The 19,091-nt window shown below is 38.8% G+C and overlaps 1 long non-coding RNA gene across 1 annotated transcript; it reads left to right on the top strand.

Annotated features, from left to right (window-relative positions):
* The first annotated feature begins 360 nt into the window (after nt 1–360).
* On the top strand, nt 361–18,762 carry LOC129628840 (uncharacterized). The gene is made up of 3 exons (XR_008702922.1): nt 361–381; nt 1,668–1,784; nt 18,356–18,762. It is a non-coding gene; the product is annotated as an uncharacterized LOC129628840 (long non-coding RNA).
* The last annotated feature ends 329 nt before the right edge of the window (nt 18,763–19,091 follow it).

Raw genomic sequence — 19,091 nt, 5'->3', positions numbered from 1 at the left:
GGCAAGTCAAGATACTCAGAGGTGAAGTAAGCTGCAGTAGGCTAGCAGATGGGGATTATAGCCTGGGAATATCCAAAAGAGGAGTTGGAAGAACTCTCACTGCAGAGTCCCACCCTAGGGTGAGAGTGATCTCTGTGTAGAAAAACCCCTCCAGAGACTGCAGTGCAGGCTCAATTACCCTCAGTACCTCAAGCTGGAGTGAGGCAATCCCAGATTTCAAGTTCCCCCATGCAGCTAGCAGCTAGAGGCAAAGAAAAAGCCTTTGGGACAAAGTAACAGGTTAGGTCTCAAGTTATTTCTCCAACTGACTTTTCAAACAGATATCCTGAATTATGCAAACAAACATCCCCCAAATCCTGTGTTGAAACATCATTCCCAAAGGTAATGGTATTAGTAGCTGGGGCTTTGGGCAGGTGATCAGGTCATGAGGGTAGAGCCCTCATTAATGGGATTAGTGACCTTATGAAAGGGACCCTACAGAGTTCCCTTACCCCTTCCACCATGGGAAGGTACAAAGAGAAGGCAGTTTGAAAGATGTCTCTTGCACAACCAACCATACCTGCACTCTGATCTTGGACTTTTAGGCTCCAAAACTATGAGAAATAAATTTCTGTGTTGTTTTGTTTTTTCCTAAGCCACCCAGTCTGTAGAGTTTTGTTATAGCAGCCTGGTGGGCTGCCATGTATGGGGTCGCACAGAGTCGGACACGACTGAAGCGACTTAGCAGCAGCAGCAGCAGCAAACAGAATAAGATCTATAGAAGCAGAACTACAGGAGCTGCAAATATCAAATAAATTTTGAAATAATTATGCTCTATGTAGGGTGATAACAGCCAGAATTGAAATTTTCAGGAGAAAATTGCAAATTATATATTTTAGAAAATAGAAAGTCTAGAACCAAAACATAGAGAAACTCAGTGTATGGTTTAAGAACAAATTAAAAGCAGCTGAGAAACAATTTGTTTAGTGGGAGAGCAGAGTGGAAGATACCTTGAATAATGCACAAAGAGATAAAGATAAGGCAAAAATAAAACAGCAAGAGAGATGGAGGGTAGAATAAGAATGTTTAACATAATTGTACTTGGAATCCTAAAGGACAGAAGAAAAACGCAATCTTTGTGAAACTGATAAAAAAAAAAATCGATTTTTCAAAAAGACTGAGCAACAAACAAGGTTAATACAAAAGAAAACCCACAACGAATCATATTAATAACTACTGAACAAAGAAAAATTTAAAAGCCATGAGAAGATTAAGAAAACTTGAAGGATTATGTTATAATGTGTGACAGTTAAATTAAAACCTAACTTCTCTACAACTTCAGTGGAAAATAAGAGATAAATGAATAATACTTTCAAAATGCTGAAAGAAAATAACTGCCAACAGAATTCTATACAAGCAAAAGTGCCTTTCAAAAATTAAAGTGGAAAATTATATTTTCATGCAAAAAATGCTGAAATAATTATTACACGTAGAGCTTACTATTGGGAAGAAAAACGCCTCTTCGAAAGGAATATATTTAATTTGTTTTGGACTTTTTTGAGACCTCTTGGGCTGTAGCCCACCACACTCCTCTGTCCATGGCATTCTCCAGGCAAGAATACTGGAGTAGGTTGCCATTTCCTAATCCTTCCTGACCCAAGGATTGAACCCTGTCTCCCTCATTGCAGATGGATTCTTTACCAGTGAGCCAGCTGGGACGATCTTGAAGGGAATAAACAGGATTTCAAATGGAAGATCTGTGATGTCAAGTGGCAGGAAGAGAAACCAAAATGATTAAAATAAGAGTAAGTCTAAATAAATTTGGATAGTGCAAAAAACAATAATATTAATGGTTTATGTTTCATATATTATGTATAGTTTGATATGTGATGATAATGATTTTTTACATATTTATTCACAATGGTTAAGAAAAAAAAAGCAGATAAATTGGAAGGAGGGTGTATTGTGTTATAAGAAACTCTCACAGACAGAGAGAATCTATGTTCAGAAACTGTTAAAAGTTGTTAAGTCATTTCCTCCCTTTCCCCTTCCCTCCTCTTATTTCCCATTACTGTTTTAAACAATTCAGTTTAAAGCCATCCAGTGGAGATAAGCAAATATCTGCCATGACCCAGAGCAAGTATCAGAGTTATAAGAAAAGGGGATCATATTATAAGAAAACAAGGACTTACTAAAATATGTCCTTCTGTTTGAAGTTCTGTAGGGAATTTTTCCAAACGTGTACAGAAGCTGATGATAAACAGTTAAAATATCCAGCTCCTCATAATATAAACCCAATGTCTCCTAGTCACCAAAATTACAACCGTAAAAAACTTGCAGACCATTATGGCCAAGTTTTTCTGAGATTTGGTTATGAATATGATTCATACACTGACTGAAATGTGCCCACGTTTTACTAACATGGTCTGTAAGTCTTATGTCTTATGGTAGCAAGAATTTTGCGTTTAGTGTATTTACACTTAAGGAAGAAGGTAGCATTCCTCAGGTATGAAAATCATGCCAGCTCTCATGCCCCAGGATATAAATGGGCACTGTAATCAATTTTTTAAGTGCACACTCAGGAATGCCTTTCTACTAGGAAGTATCAACTTCAAAAGAACTCATTGTAGAAACACATGCCGCAGACCACTAGTAGAAATGCTTTTTATGACAGCTTATGGGGCATTTTTTGTGGAAGCAGCCAACCACATGTGACTTGATGAGGCATGTCTGTTTTGTGGCACTAGCTGGAAAAGCTTCAAATCAAAGGATCTTTATGATTCAGGAACTAAGATTCATGACAGATGAATCTTCATGGATGGCATGGAGATAAAGATGAGTTCTCAGTATTTTCTTCTCTGATGATTAGGTGTCTTTAATAGATATTTAAAATCAAGTTATGTTTGGTTCTTTTTTTGCTTGAAAAATATTATTCTAAGTTGGTAAAAAAAATGCTTTCGGAATAAAATTCATTATAGCGTTCTCAGTATGTTGACAGATGGTCATTTTAAAGTAGGAAATTCAAGAGAAAGAAATCATATAATTACATAATACTGCTCAGCAAAGGGGACAAGTTTGGGCTGCTGTATAACATGAACTCTGCTTCCAAGCTGTGTCCTGCTATGGAACTTTTTCTAATTCACACGATGTCACTACACAGATGAGTCTTGGCTCTGAATCACCTTCCAAGTATGTGTTTGTACTGACCTACCTGGCGTTACTGTGGGTGGTCGACTGGCCTCTAAGCATTTCTTATTCTAACCACTCCAAGGAACTGTCCAGTCCATCTCCTTCTGATGTGCATCTTCGTGGCAGGGAGATGCTATGCAGGTCCACTCCTTCAAACTTTCTGCCCACGTGGGGCACACAGCACTTTTACATGTCCTCCAATTCCTCTGTAGGTATATGAGAAACTTAGGGTTTTTCTCCAAAACTCTTTTACCTGGGCTCACCATGTGAGTGTGAGTCAGTTGTGGCCAACTCTGCGACCCCATGGACTTTAGTCTGCCAGGCTCCTCTGTCCATGGAATTTTCCAGGCAGGAATACTGGAGTGGGTTGCCATGTCCTTCTCCAGATTTGGGCTCACCTTGCCTCTCTAAATAATTTTCTGTCCCAGTTTTAGCTAAATCCCCCAAAGGTCAAAAACAAAACAAAATTTAGCAACCACCTGCACACTTCAAAACCAACTTCTACACTCCTTATTTTGGGCTCATAGAAGATGTAAACAAATCACCACTCTTGTAATGATATCTAGAATGAACATATGAAAGAACTGAGGTTGAAGAAACTTAGAGAGATGTCTTAGCAGAGGTGCATTGAAAAATTGTGTAATGTCCCCTCCCTGGCTCCATCAGAGAGCCATCGTAGACATCCTAGACATTTACCTCAAACCGCACAATAGAGGCCTCAAGAAACCCATTCAGAGACTACTCCTCTGAACCTAGTAGGTTTGGCATCTTTTCAGATGCCATGTGACTGACTATTCCTCCTCACCACACAATCCCATGTATCACCATTGAAATTAAGATGGACCTTAGAAGAGAAGAATAAAAGCATGATAGTTGACCTTGTCAGTAATTAGAGTTCATTGTGATAAAGAGCCCAATAAAGGCTCAAAGTTTTAAGGGACTTAATTTTTTGTTGTCCTTGTTCAGTTGCTAAGTCACGTCACTCTTTGTGACTCCATGGACTTCAGCACACCAGGCTCTTCTGTCCTCCGCTATGTCCCGGAGTTTGTTCAAATGCATGGCCATTGAGTCAGTGATGCTATCTAGCTGTATCATCCTCGGCCACCCGCTTCTTTTGCTTTCAGTTATTCCCAGCATTAGGGTCTTGGAAAAGAGAGTTAAAGGAAAAGGAATGATGAATCTAGCCTAGAGGACTCTATGAAAACAGATGAGCAGAATAAAGGATTGGAAGGGATAATATTAATAGAAGGTAAATTGAAGTTATCCAGCAAACCGGAGAAAATTTGGCAGAAACTAGAGGCAGGGTGCCCTTTCTGATGAAAAAGAGACTAGGATTGCTTGGATAATGGCATGAGGGTAAATGTTGCTGAGGTATGGGGAGCAAGGATGCCAAAGAACATGATTGAGAATGGACTGGAGAAGCAGATAGAGGTAAATTTGATGGCTCCTTGCCTTGATCAGATATCCCAGAAAATTTTGAACTGAGACTGTGTGAGTGGAGTAGTTTTTCCTGTGTAAATTAGAGGTGAAATTGTCACTAAATCTGATGATGACATTGTTTGACAATTAACAGGAAAATGTACATTGTAATTTAAACACTATGTGATTTACAACAAATTCATGTTAGACAAGTCAATAGGAATACTGCTATGTACTTAAAATGACCCCTGGGAGAATTATGAAGCTCTGTTGTTTTTTTTTTTCTCAGTACCAGAAATTTTCACTGAAAGGGTCAGTGGGTCTGCTGAAGGTGTGGTCTTTAGTCACACCTTTTATATTTTTATTGAAAGACATTTTACCTAATATATCTGGGGAAATATATTGAAGAAACACTGAAATACTTGATTTCTTCTTGAGCTGATTGTCTTTATAGTATTAAAATGCCATAAAATGTAGGAAATTTTCTCCTAATAATTTCACTCACTAAGTGCTAGGTCAAAGCTTTTAGGTATGAGATTTATAAAATTTCAGGTATGAGATATATGCCTCGTAGGAGAGGAAATTGAAGATGGGATATATGATGTTTCCCACTGTATTTACTGACGATAAAAAATAATCAAACTTCCCTAAAGTTACAGGAAAATGCTTTAAATTCTTTCCGGAGATCCAAATTCATGGTCAGTTAACTTTGTTGAAGTAATCTTTCCGTCTAATTTTAAGTGTTAGAGTTGACTTTGTTGGAATTTGCCCTTGAGGCTACTCTCTAAAATAACCACTTCCACAAACATTCTTTTCAAATTGTCACATCTAAAGATCCTTCAGCTGGCTCATTTATAATCAGGTGCCTCCCTTCTCAATGTGAGCTTAAGTGAGAGCATAGGGCTCACCAGGAAAGCTTCTAGTGAGCTGAATACTGATGGAGTGAGAACTTCAAAGACATGTTGTTGGTTCACCACAGCAGGTTGGCGGCTGCAGTACAGGAAACCCAAGTGGTATGTCCTCAGTGATTCATTGTGATTGTGCCATAGATTTACAGGGTGATTTGTCAGTTATGCCATCTGTCTCCTGCTACCACTACTAACATGAGAGCTACTAAGAGATATGTAAGGGACGGTGGCCTCTCATCTCAGAACACAACTGACATATAATATAACTCTGTCGACATTTTCAAACTTTTGTGATGTTAGGGCTTGTCACTTGTACATGTAATGCCTTTCACTAATGCAGAAGAATCCATCTGAGTGATGGATATGTTGTCATTTGCCTTTGGTAAAACTCCCCAGCCAAAAAAAAAAAAGGAACGGGAGGGCTGGTTTCCCCAGATCTTTCCCACTTAACTTTCTTGTCCCTCCTATTCCTCCTAATTGCCAGTCTTTTCACTGGGTATCCAAGTTAGCAGATAAATCCATGACCCCTGACACATGAGCGTTTCTGTCACTCCCCTTAAACATGAATATACATCAAAACAATTAATTATGGCCATATTTGGTAATTAAAGACTAATGAAATTCACAATTAGTATTGTAAACAATCACAGCAATGAAAGCACATTATGTGGAACAAAATAATGTTTGACACAAAACGATAACTCAAAGCATACATTCTATAGACAGTAGATCAGAAAACAAGCTACAAGCAGAAAAGAGATGTATTTCATTATAATCCTAAACTCCTTCAGTATATTCTTACTGTGATTTTTGTATGAATTGGTACTGCATATATAATATAAATGTATATAATACACAGTTTGAGTATGCATTTAATTCATTCCTTCATGATATTTTAGTGGCAGCCAAGGCTGCTTTTGAACACTGCTTATTAACATTACATTTTCAGATTTATAAGAAAGCTCTCTAATTCACTTCCATGAAAGCAAATTTGGTTGAACAATTTTTCAAAGTGATATTGGTAGTTAATGGAGATTAGTGCTTCTCTTTTCAACTCATATTCTTATAAGCTAAGACAAAATACAGAGACTAAGGAGTTATTGCTAGAAAGCCAAGTCTATAAATCTAGCACAATGAATACTACTTCACATTCAGCCTCAATAAGAACATTATCACATGCTAAGTCCAATCGGCTGAAAAATTAGTTCACACACAGTCTATGAAAAGTCTTATCTTGCTTATCTACTCCTCCCTCCCCAGTATTATGACTCTATGAAATATCTACTTAATATTTGGTCTCTTTCATACTCAATAAATTCAAACAAATGAAAATTTTCTCTAGAATCCTAACCAGAAATTTCCCCCAAAGACTCAAATGTTAAATAGTCTCTTTTTCCCCAACTTATTTCCCATGGGGTAAGGGTTCAAATTTAATTAGCATGTTATTAAATGCCTGTTACGTACCAGGCACTGGTTTACACACTTTCACACATGTAATCTCATTCAATTTTTAACTGGCTTAAAAAAAAAAATCACTCAGTATCATGAGTAAGAGAGCAATTTGTTGAGATTTTTGAAACCACAAAAGTCCCGGGTTGGGTTACACAAAATGTGAGTAAATATGCTTTCATAGATTGTGTTCTTGGAAAGCTTTTGGCTTGATTGTTTGAATAGGTCTAGTGGCCATGCTTCCTGAAACAAAGTGAATTTGTTTCACATCTGTTCTGTGTCCACAGTACTTTACACTATCTTGATATAATGGACATTTGTTTTGCTTACTCTCAGCCTGTAGCCTTTAGGTCTGCTTAGTATTGCTTCACATGTATCCTAGATGCTTCTCTGGTTTCTCCAGGAACAGTAAAAAAGGTATGCACATTATTACCGGTGCTGTTTCTACTCGGATCTTTATCACTACGTGTCTCAGCTTTATACTTGTTCGCATTCTCACCACTGGAATTTGTAGACAGCACCTCAGCTATGTGCATGGAATAAGCTTCCCTAAATCTTACATGAAGGAATTTAGGGGGACGCTGGGGAGGAATTAGCAAATTTCTAGAGTTGAAAAAGTGATCATACTCCTATTTCTACAGAGCCATGGTGTTGGAGTATATTATAACAACAGTTAAACTTCAAGACCCCTCCTCCTCTACATCTCTAGAACTTTGCTTACTGTTGCCACCTATCATTCCTAATTCATTGCTCTCTTCTGAACCAATCATTGCTGGAGAAAAATTACCTGTAACAACATAAAAGTTCCCTTGACCCACTTCCCCTTCCATTACAGTTTCATTTTTTTCCTTTCCTTTTTGTAAACAAACTTAATGGAAAATGCATGAATGTGTCCTGCCTCTATTTCCTCACTACCTATCCACACCTTAGTTCTTTTCAGTTTGGCTTCTGCTTCTAGCATAACTGCAAAACAGTTCTAACCAGTGCCTTCCACTTTTCCAAATACAATTACATATTTTTGAAGTATGCTGTTGCTGCTGCTGCTAAGTCACTTCAGTCGTGTCCGACTCTGTGAGACCCCATAGACGGAAGCCCACCAGGCTCCCCCTTCCCTGGGATTCTCCAGGCAAGAACACTTGAGTGGGTTGCCATTTCCTTTTCCAATGCATGAAAGTGAAAAGTGAAAGTGAAGTTGCTCAGTTGTGTTCGACTCTTCACGACCCCATGGACTGCAGCCTACCAAGCTCCTCCATCCATGGGATTTTCCAGGCAAGAGTACTGGAGTCGGGTGCCATTGCCTTCTCCATTTTGAAGTATAGTTGATTTATTTATGTTTTTTTTGGTGTGTGTGTGTGTAATTAAGTTTTATTAAAGTATAAAGGAGATAGAGAAAGCTTCTTACATAGGCATCAGAAGGGGGCAGAAAGAGTACCCGCTTGCTAGTGTTAACAATGAAGTTATATACGCCAAAGAATGTCTGGAGGTTGTAAAGACCTCCCATAATTTACATTTTAAGATAACAGAATTAGCCAGAAGGTTTAATCCAAAGACTGTCCTCAGGCAGGATACATTATTGTTATATAATCCTAAGGAATGTAGAGAAGGAAAAAAAGTTTGTCCTTTCTTCCTCCTTGAGAATTCCAGACCCCTCTCTCCTTGGGGACCCCTAGACTCCTTATCAACCTGCCTAGGAAATGACTCTCTCATTCCCCCCCCTTTTTTTTTTAGGAGAATTATGTTGCCTAGGGAAAAGGGGCGTCGTTCTCATTCCATAACTGCTTCTGAGCTGCCAAGGGGCGTTGTCTCTAAATTGGTGAGGCAACATATTCCCCTAATCCTCATATTGAGGATATCTGATCTAGGGGCCCCAAATAGTAGTTGGAGGAAGCTACAGCAGTAGCAGGAGTTTGAGCAACCATTTGTAACTTAAAAGCTTTCATGCGGCTAGAAACAAATCCAGTTATATAGTTACAGATGCAGGGAGCAAACAGCAAAAACAAAACAATCAGAATCAAAATTAAAAGTCACATTATGTCCATAGTTAAAGTGCAAAGTGTTGCACCAGTCCATTTTAGGGTTGGTAAATGTATAGTTGATTTAAAATATTGTGTTAGTATCTGGTATACAGCAAAGTGATCCATATATACTTTTTTTCATACATTTCCCTTTATAGGTTATTATAAGATACTGAATGTACTTCCCTATGCTATATAGTAGATCCTTGTTGGTTATCTGTTTTATAAATAGTACTTGTATCTGTTAATCCCAAACTCCTAATTTATGCCTCTCCACCTATCCCCTTTGGTAACCATGAATTTGCTTTCTATGTCTGTGAGTCTGTTTCTGTTTTATAAATAAGTTCTATTCAGCTTAAAAAAAAGGCAGTCTTGTTATATGAAACAACATGGATGAACCTCGAGAACGTTATGCCAGTTGAAACAAGCCAGTCAAAGAAAGACAAATAATACATGATTCACTTATATCAGGCATCTAAACTTTGACTATTAAGTAAAAAATTCATATAATCAAAGAGTAGAACCGTGGTTACCGGGGTTTAGGGGTAGAGGACAATGGAGAGTTATTGATTAAGGGACATAAGTTGCAAGTCAAGCAAGGTGAATAAACTCTAGTGATCTGTTGTACACAATTGTACACATAATTACCAATAATGTATTGTACATTTAAAAATTTGTTAAGAGGGTATGTAAGTGCTCCTACCACAATAAAAAATAAAGTAATACAAAATAAAATGATTTTTATGACAATAAGTGTGCAAATATATTATTAGCATTCATGATATTTTATATTTGGCTTTTTAATGAAAGATCCACTAGACCCTGACTTTGATGACATGGTGATGATGATGATGGTAATAACAATAATAAATATTTGAGCATGGACTCTGCATGAACTATGGACTGTGTTCGGTGCTAGGCTCCTGCAATGGATTTTCCCATTAATATGATACTCTGATGCTACTGCTAATATTATTCCGAGAAGGAATTGAGGTTTAGATTCATAAAGTAATTTCCTCAAGAGCATGAAGGTAATAAAGTGGTTTAGTTGGAATTCAACTAAGGATCTATGAGATTCCAAAGTCCATCAATGCTCTTAACTCTCCAGGCTACCCTAAACAGATTGGTTCAGATTTGGAGGCTCTCCAGCAGAAGCCTTCCTCCTTTCCATGGCCATTTCTTTGCTTTCTTTTGTCAGTCTCTGAACACACTTTTTTGTTCTACACAACTCAATTAAAAAAATTATGTTGATGGTGGTCCAAAAATGGCGAAAACCTTCAGCAGTAATGAGAGTAGAAATAAATCGGCAAAAAAAAGGAAAGAAAGGAAACCAAGCTAGAGAGCAATGTTGCACTTTAGAATTTACAATAATTTGGCTTTATTAGAAGCTGAAGTATGATTGTGGCAGAAACACTGCCTCTGGACACTCATTATTTCTCATCCTTCCCATTTAAAGAGGTGGAGAGTTAGTTTGCCAGTTAAGATTCCTATGTGAAAAAGTGAGGTATGTCAGAGTAACAAAGGAAGAGTCACTGGGACTTGGTTGGAGCTTTAATTCCAATCTTCTAATGTGGACATTTTGATTTTTGAAGGCCTATGAAATGATTTACTGCATAAGTTGTAGAGTTGTACTGGTTTTTGTTGGTAACTTATCATATTCAGAATAAAGGAGTGACAGAATTGTTGAGCTGCAGATGAAACACTGAAATGAATCTAATTCTAGTCTATTCCTTTGTTTTAACCATGGAAAATTATAATAATGAATTCCAAAGTAATAAAATTGCTAGGTCAAGCTTCTATGTCAAGCTGGACTGGATGAGACCAGAAGCCAGTATAGTTCTCTTTTCACTAAAATTGAGTTATGAATAGAAACGTGAATATTGATCTGTTTGTATAATGTATAAATAGTGCTTTTGTGTAAACCTTTACTCATCCTAGAAAATATCTAATCTTAAAATTTCTAGTTCAAAATTTCATAGAAAGCTAGTCTATATCAAATATTTTATGATGAATTTCAACCTATTTGTGTTTATACATCATGCAGTACTTAATCAAATAAATCATTTGCATTGTGGGTTTGTTTTATTGTTATAGAAATTCTAAAGCATAATTCTAAAATAATAAACCTCTGTGTGTGCATTTGAAAGCAAAAAATTGAAAATAAAACAGTGCTTCAAATTATTTGACTACAGAATCAGAGATTGCTTTAGAAATGCATGAAAAAGAACACAGAAGTCTGGCCATTTGTGTATCCATGGTCAGCAATTAGACTCCACTACTCAAACTAGGCTATGCTACGTGCCACAGAGATAAGTAAAGAGGCTAATATAGTTCCTGAAAATTTGTCTTGCAAAGTGTTTCCCTGTTTACAGTATCTTTCTGCATCCCAAGATATTGCTCTGGCACAGTTAATGTGGACAAAGAGCCTGTTGTTAATACAAAAAGTTCCCCCTCCCATCCTCATGACCATGAGTGATCTAAAGATGTCCGGGTGCTGAAGCAAAGAAGCGGAATGAAGCTGTTAGGACTTTTGTACTCAAATTCTTAGGTGGGAAAGTTAGTAAGCTCTGTTTTGTTTTGCAGCTTTATATAGATTACAATCTGTGGTGTGTTCATTTTACCTTGGCCCCTTTACCACATCCTCACCCAAATCATGCCATTAAGTATAGGAATGTTTTTCCTTGATCCCTGATACCTTCATTTGGGTGGGAGCTCATTTGTGGATCTGAAAATACAGTCTTTGCTTTTGTTTTATGTCATTGGGAACTGTAGAGCATCATGTTAATCCTGGAGCTCCTTGGACTAAAATAAGAAAGGGATACTCAAAAGTGCACCCATGGCACAAAGGAGGAACACGTGGAATAACTGTCTGCCAAGAGAATCACCAACAATCTCTCTTACCCCTGTTCACACACACTGCTCCTTCCATCAGGCAGTGGTGGTTCACCCTTTGAATCTAGACCTGCCTAGTGATTTGCTTTCTTCAAATAGTATGAGAGTGAAAGGATGTCCTGGGACCTCTCAGTCCAGACCTTGAGAGACCTTGTAGGCTTTTTTTTTTTTTTTTTTTACTATCTTGAAAACTGGCTGCCACTTACAGAAGTCTGACGGTTCCTGCAAGATGAGAGACTCCAAAGAGAGAGAAAGAGGTCCAGATGGCCTCCAGCCATTTCAGCCCGTCCGCTCAGGCAATAGACAAATGAGTGAGGTCATCTCGGGCTTTCCAGCAGACTCTATGTAGAGCAAAAGTACCGCCCAGATGAACCCAGTCACTCCTCAGAACCATGAGAAATGATTAATTGTGGTTGTTTTAAGCTCCTAGTTGGAGGGTAATTTGTTACGCAGCCATTGATAACCAAAACAGAGTCCTTCCCCAGTTGGCACAGTAGATAGTCTCACTTCAGCGCATTACCCTCAGCGAATCTGTTGTGATTTTCTTGTGTGTGTGATTCCCCACTGCATTTAATTCTTCTGATAAAGGCTTTTCCAAACTTTGATTTCTGAGTCACCACTCTCTCTTGATTCTCTTCTAAACTCAATTCTTTTTATCTCCATTATCAAGGCCCTTCCTTATCTTACCATTAAATATGGTTGGTTCCAAAATTTGAATCTTGTCTCCCTTCCCTTTTTGTATTTGTGGAGTTTATTCCCACCATATATATCCCTCCATAACTCATGACTTCTGTAACCATCTATTTTCTAAGTCTCCAAAATTTCTAATTCAAACCAGATTCATTTTCTGTCATTTAGCTTTTCACCTTCAACTGTGTGCTGGAAAACTCTGCCTGAAGATGTAAGAAGTTCAAACATGGTCCTAAACTAAGCTCCTAAATCATTACCCCAAAATTATGTGTATGTGGGGTTTTTTTTTTCAATTATTAATCTATTTATTTGCTTTGAGGTATGTTCACACTCAGTTGTGCCTGACTGTTTGTGACCCCATTGACTGTAGCCCAGCAGGCTCCTCTGTCCATAGATTCTCCAGGCAAGATTACTGGAGTGGGTTGCCGTGCCCTCCTCTCGGATATCTTTCCAACCCAGGGATCGAACCCATGTCTCTTGTGTCTCCTGTGTCTCCTGCATTGGCAGGTGGGTTCTTTACCACTGGGCCACCTGGGAAGTCCAGTATTTATTTACTTTGGTCTCTAGCTATTCCTCTGAGTCATACATCTGTGGTGATCTTCCTATTGCTCCTGTTTCATAGCTAATCAGTCACTGCTGCTGCTGCTAAGTTGCTTCAGTCGTGTCTGACTCTGTGCAACTCCATAGACAGCAGCCCACCAGGCTCCCCCGTCCCTGAGATTCTCCAGGCAAGAACACTGGAGTGGGTTGCCATTTCCTCCTCCAATGCATGAAAGTGAAAAGTGAAAGTGAAGTCGCTCAGTCGTGTCCAACTCTTAGCGACCCCATGGACTGCAGGCTACCAGGCTCCTCCATCCATGGGATTTTCCAGGCAAGAGTACTGGAGTGGGGTGCCGTTGCCTTCTCCAATCAGTCACTACATTTTTACAACTCTAACCGGCATGTGTCTCTCAGATCTGTCCCTTCCTTTTTTTTATGATTTAACCTAAGGCTGTCAATATTTATTACTTGTATTTATTCAGTTGTCTCCTAAATTCTTTCCTTGTCTTTATTCCTTCAGTTAGTAGATTTTTCCAAAATGCAGATATAATCATGTAACTTCCTGTCTTAAGTCATTAAATGGCTGCCTTCACAACAGCACACCTTTCTGTCTGGTATTGGGCACAGTTATGTGTGTGCACAGTAATGAGTCTATAAATGTTTGACAGCTTGCTCTCCATAAGGAAACAAATGTAAGCATATGAATAAGATATATACATGTATGCTTGTATACGTACATATTATATTGTATTATACAATATTATACTATGTATATGTACATAGTGTATTTTACTGATGCACAACATAAAATTTACAAATAATTCTTTTACTGCACTGTCATTCCTTGAAAGTTCAGTATAGCCAATTGATTCTCAAGGGTGGCTTTTGATATTTGCTGAACTGTTGTGTTTAGATCCAGGCTATGGTGGAAGTTGATAAGCAACTATATAGTTCTGATGTGAAATTTAATGATATTTTCATTTACATTAATGATTAAAAGGAACATGAACATTAATGTCATGTTGGAACTTCACTCATTAGTCGATGACATAATCAACTTCTTTGATGAATCGCATAAGAGTTTTCTAATAATGGAAGTACATATCCTCAGTTTTTTGGTACCCTTCACAATGAAACAGCTATAACTATGACATCCTTTAAATGTAACCACATTATTAACATTTTCTCCATATCTAACTTTAAGTTCAGATGACCAACACAATAATAAATAAAACTATGATTTGTAGTGTTTGCTGATTTTTCCTGACATCAATGCTCCCACCATGGCCAATTTCAAGCTACTAACATGCTGTCACTACAAGAGGAATTGGAAAGAAATGCACAGGAGCACACAATGATTTAGTATTTCTACTGTTCAGATACAGTAGACGTAACCTCAAAAGCACACATAAGAATAAGACATAGTAAAATAGCTGGGAAGTAATAAGATTTGAATATTATATTTGTTTTAATGTAATGTATTTGACTGTAAGTTTAAAGAATGTGCTATTTAGCAATGGGTATGTTTTTCAACCAGCCTGCAAAATCCTTCAGACATGAACAGTTGGCTCCCTTTAACATGTATTACGGAGAAGGCAATGGTACCCCACTCCAGTAATCTTGCCAGGAAAATCCCACGGACGGGGGAGCCTGGTGGGCTGCTGTCTGTGGGGTGGCACAGAGTCAGACATGACTGAAGCAACTTAGCAGCAGAAGCAGCAGCAGCAGCAACATGTATTATTGGCTGCCTCCAGCACACCACTTGGTGAGACCAAGAGTTTCACCTGCTTCTTCTAGAGGAAGCTTTTGGGGTGAGGGTCTCAGTGACACCTGAGTTCTTGGCCCTCATCTGAGAATTCCTATTACCTTTTCACATCCCTGATACCTCAGTTAGTATCCACTTGCAATGCAGGAGACCTCGGTTTGATTCCTGGGTCAGCAAGATCTGCTGGAGAAGGGATAGGCTACCCACTCCAGTATTCTTGGGCTTCCCTTGTGGCTCAGCTGGTAAAGAATCCACCTGCATTGTGGGAGACCTGGGTTCAATCCCTGGGTTGGGAAGATCCCCTGAAAAAGGTTAATGCGACCCACTCCAGTATTCTAGCCTGGAGAATTCCATGGACTGTATAGTCCATGGGGTCGCAGAGAGTCAGACACAACTGAACGACTTTCACTTCAATTCACTTCACTTCACTTTTCACATCCTGTATGAAGCTTCAGTGTAATTATCCCTTGCCCAGGCAAATGGAGATGACGTCTTCCTTTATGCCCTACTCTGTCTACTTATCTTTCTATACCCCCTATAACATTTAGCACATATATTATGATTCCTTCTTATTTCCCTACTACAGTAAGTCTTAAGAGTCTGTAACAAAACACTGTGACTATATTATTACATATTTAATTTATTGTCTTGGAATAAATGTATGAAAGTTGAGTAGGCTGTTAGGGCTGACAGAGGATAGGAAATTGAAAATGGTCCCAGAATGCAGGACTTACTCTACCATCCTGGACAAGCTGACTTTCACTGACATCATGTAGCAGATAAAAACCAAAGCCACTCACTTTGATCAGGGTTAGTGAGATAGTCCTGAAGAATAACAGGGAGCTGTCTGTCACCACTCTCCTTAGTAAAGGATCAGTAAGCTCCTTAGAAGACCAAAAGGACTTCAAAAGATTCTATTTCAAGAATCTGGCAACATACTACATTATAAACTTAGTGAGAAATGTTAAAGAAATAAGAGCAGTCAGAAATAACAAAATTCTTAACCTTACAGGAGCCTTACCTTGTATGCTTCTGGTTATTATTTTCTTATTATATGCAGAATGTGAAGATCAATGAGCAAATAGCACCCCTTACAAAAAAGAAAGTAAAACACCTATAGGAAACAACTGTGGAGCATTTGTGACTCCCCAGTCATTACTCTTGCCTGGAAAATCCCATGGACGGAGGAGCCTGATAAACTGCAGTCCATGGGGTCGCTAAGAGTCGGACACGACTGAGCGACTTCACTTTCACTTTTCACTTTCATGCATCGGAGAAGGAAATGGCAACCCACTCCAGTGTTCTTGCCTGGAGAATCCCAGGGACAGGGGAGCCTGGTGGGCTGCCATCTATGGGGTCGCACAGAGTAGGACACAACTGAAGCGACTTAGCAGCAGCAGCAGCAGCAGCAGTCATTACTCACGATGTACTTTGAGTTTCAAAGCAATGCAGTAAAGGCTGAATCCTGTACACATTGACCTCTACCAATGCTATGCGGCTTTGTGTTTTAACATGTTCTGGGGAACACACCACCTCTCTCACTTCTTATGCTGCATTTGGCAAAACATGAAAACCAGCGAGGCTGTTAATAGAGGTCTGAAACTAAGCCAGTCTCTTATCATCATGGCTGCATTACTTTCAAACCCACTCTGCTGGACTGCAGAAAGGTTGGCAAAAGATGATAGCGCCACTGAGGTCCTCTTCCATGTCCATGGGAAGTCTATGCCAACAGTACAGAAGAATCTCCACAAAGACTATTTAGATACCTCACTGTGGTGCACCCTGAAGCCAGATGATCACATAATTACCAGCTTGGGATGATCACTTTTTGTTCATAGAATGTGAACCTTTTAGGTTGCCGCAGATCCATAATCATAAAAATAAAGACTTCTGCCAAACACCCACTTTATTCCATGCTGAGTATCACTCACTTTGTAAAACTATTAAAGCTAAATGCCTGCAGTGAATTAAGAAATTTACCAACAGATTGTATATTTTCATCCTGTATCAGGAACTTAGAGAAAATCTTATACCTGATATCAGGTATATTTATTTTACATATATTTAATTTATTATACATTTGTTAATAAAATCCAGACTGCTGGAAGTAAATTTACTCACTCAAGATCACAAAGGTTGGAAATGGCAGAGTCAAGTCTGTACACAGTACTGTGTAACTCGACAGTTGTATTCTTTGCACTATACAATTAATAAACATATGCTTTGGGGCTTCCCTGATAGCTCAGCTGGTAAAGAATCAGCCTGCAATGCAGGAGACCTCAGTTTGATTTCTGGGTTGGGAAGATCCACTGGAGAAGGGGTAGGCTACGCACTCTGGTATTTTTGGGCTTCCCTGGTGGCTCAGCTGGTAAAGAATCCACCTGCTATGCGGGAAACCTGGGTTTGATCCGTGGGTTGGGCCCTGAAGAAGGGAAAGGCTACCCACTCTAGTATTTTTGCCTAGATAATTCCACAGACTCTCCATGGGGTCATAAAGAGTCAGACACGATTGAGTGATTTTCAAAGAAATGCTTTATACATTAGACATTAAAGTTCTACTGCTGCTAAGTCGCTTCAGTCATGTCCGACTCTGTGCAACCCCATAGACGGCAGCCCACCAGGCTCCCCAGTCCCTGGGATTCTCCAGGTAAGAACGCTGGAGTGGGTTGTCATTTCCTTCTCCAATGCAGGAAAGTGAAAAGTGAAAGTGAAGTCGCTCTGTCGTGCCCAACTCTTAGCAACCCCATGGACTACAGCCTACCAGGCTCCTCCATCCATGGGATTTTCCAGGCAAGAGTACTGGAGTGGGTTGCCATTGCCTTCTCCAAAAGTTCTACTAGTCTTCACTCAATAATCTTAGTCATAATGTGACAACATTATATTTAAGTACAGACGCTAGTATTAAGAATGTTCCTTATTTCACTGCAGGCTAAAATATAAACATCCGGAATATTTGGATATTTATTCATGTCTACAAATACTCAGTCACATCTGGTTCTTTGCAACACCATGGGCCATAGACCCCAGGCTCCTCTGTCCATGGGATTTCCCAGGCAAGAATATTGAACACCAGTTGCCATTTCCTACTCCAGGAGATCTTCCCAACCCAGGGATCAAAGCCACATCTCTTGTGTCGTCTGCACTGGCAAGAAGACTCCTTACTACTATGCCACCTGGGAAGCCCAATCCTAAAATCCAAATAATGTGTCACTACTACTGAAGAAAATAGCAGTAGCATCAATAGTGAGCATATCTGAGGCTTTCTAGGAAGGAAAAAAAAAAACAAACATTGGTAGATGTTAACATCAACCTCTCTGCATAATATGAATGGCTTGAAAAAGAATCAATTCTTTCATTCAAAATTATGCACTGATTGATGTTGCAGGTGTTATGAAAAAAGGAAGAATTTAACAAGTGATAACCTTTGCTTGAAACCTTAGTGTCTGTCAGTAACGTTTTGTTCTTTATAGGTAGCTAATGAATGACTTTTTGTTTCTATTTTGGAAAAGTAAACTCTTCCTTCTGCCATGGAGACTGGATTGCAGCTACAGACGTTTGCATCAGTGGGCTCCCAGGAATCATTAGGAAAAGTGGCAGGACTGGGTTGAAAGAGCCAAGTGCCCTGGCCAATCTGGATCCCCAGTCACTATGATGTGTTCTTCCACAGGTCATAATCATTTTTTTTTTTAACCATGTCTAAAATGAGAGTATTGCATCATTCACCAAATGGTTACTGAGATTAATTCCAACTCTAACAATCTCTGATTTTGTGTTCAAATTCAAATAAACTATATATAAGTATGTGAATGATATTGAGACTAGGAGGAGATTTGTGAAAGTAATGTGGCACATCGACCTGTCTGTTTAGGAGATCTGTGAATATTCTGGATATTGGTTCAGAAAATATCTTAAAGTCCTTTACTATGAATAGCGTATGACTAGTTAGTGATTTTCTAGTCCAGTGTATTCATTTTGAAGAGATAACTGCAATGCAGAGGCATGAAGGGCTTAGCCACTGTGCTGGTGGCAGTAGCCAAACTGAAACCAGGGCTCCAGACCTAACCCAGTGTTCCATCTTTCAGCTTAACTGTGGCTCATGTCCTGTCATATATTAATTCTTAAATCTGAGTCTGCCATCTTCTGTTTCTGATCTTATTTCTGTTTTTCTTTATTGTTCATTATGAACTTATTCATATTTTGAAGATAGAATTCAACCAATATCATGATAAACTTGTTGCTTATTTC

Source organism: Bubalus kerabau, chromosome 1 (genome assembly GCF_029407905.1).
Source record: "Bubalus kerabau isolate K-KA32 ecotype Philippines breed swamp buffalo chromosome 1, PCC_UOA_SB_1v2, whole genome shotgun sequence".
In the NCBI taxonomy this organism is placed as follows: Eukaryota; Metazoa; Chordata; class Mammalia; order Artiodactyla; family Bovidae; genus Bubalus; species Bubalus kerabau.
Note: the sequence above shows the minus strand (reverse complement) of the source record. Positions and strands in the feature narration are given on the sequence as shown.